Consider the following 1,334-nt stretch of genomic DNA (forward strand, 5'->3'; position numbering starts at 1 on the left):
CAATGGAAGGAAAACTAAGATATTATCAATAAGCATTTACTAGGCACCATCAAAAAATAAGATTACCTAAATGCTAGTGACAGCCATTTGTACACAGTTTCTATTACTACAGAGCTTTCAAATTATGTCTCAAAACAGATGAGATAGGCACACAACAAAAGCAATCATAGTTCAGTAGTGAGCACATTTGATATGGGTAACTTTCTAACAATAAAATAATAAGTTGAAAGAAGGGCAGATACTAAAATTTACACATAATTATCTCGATTATATAAGACAAAAGCTATGTTTGTACATATATATACACATATTTATATAATTTATACAGGAACTACTAAAAAGTTAACAGTGCTTATTGTTAGGTAATGGACTAAAAGATGTTTTATATTTTGTCTCTCAGTATCTCTAAAATTTTTACAATAAGCAGCTATATTTACACAATTAGAGTGAAATTATGATTTAAAAGTATATTTCAAAAGTTAGGTCACTACTTCATGATTGACATAAAATGTATTAAAATTGAAACCTGCAATGATAGGAGAACAAAAATGATAGAAGAAAACAGGAGGAAAAAATTTTAAATAATTGAACACTAGGAAAAAGTAAGATGACATATAACCTAGAAGCTATAAAAACAAGGACTGGTGTATTAGACTATATAATAAAAAAAAACCTGTATCAAAAAAGGAATTATCATGAGGAAATAGATAACAGAAAAAAAAACAGTAAAAGATGTATTTAGGTATACATGCAGGATACTAGGGAAAATTGTACAGCTGAATTCTGCTGGTTTTTTGAAAAAAGCAGTTGATATTTAATTTTTTTCTTTTATTATTTTTTCATTTGAATTTCTTATAAAGTTTTTCTCATTGTTTTGTTTTTTCTTTAAACCAATCTTTCACATTTATATGTGGTAACCTAAACAACTAACTTGAAGATAACATCATGCAATACAGCAAATATTGTTGAGTTCCTATTACTTTGTTTAGTGAAATTTTGTATCATTTCTATTGCTATTTATTTCTATAATGGTAATTATGTATTCTTTAAAAACTAAAATAGCCAGGGAGAAGGCTCAGCAGAATAAGTGCTTTTCTGGTAAGCCCAAGGGCCTGAGTTCAATCCCCCATTCTGAAAAAAATAAAACCTAAAAGACAGCCTGATGTGGTGGTGCACACCTATAATCTCAGTACTCCAGGAGTCTGAGGCAGGACTATCACAAGTTCAAGTCCAGGCTGAGTGATTTAGCAATTTACCAACACATTCTTTCAAAATGAAATATAAAAGATGCTAGGGATGTAGCTTGATGCAAAGATCCTGGATTCAATTCCCAG

Source organism: Octodon degus, unplaced genomic scaffold (genome assembly GCF_000260255.1).
Source record: "Octodon degus isolate 3935 unplaced genomic scaffold, OctDeg1.0 scaffold00236, whole genome shotgun sequence".
Classification (NCBI taxonomy): domain Eukaryota; kingdom Metazoa; phylum Chordata; class Mammalia; order Rodentia; family Octodontidae; genus Octodon; species Octodon degus.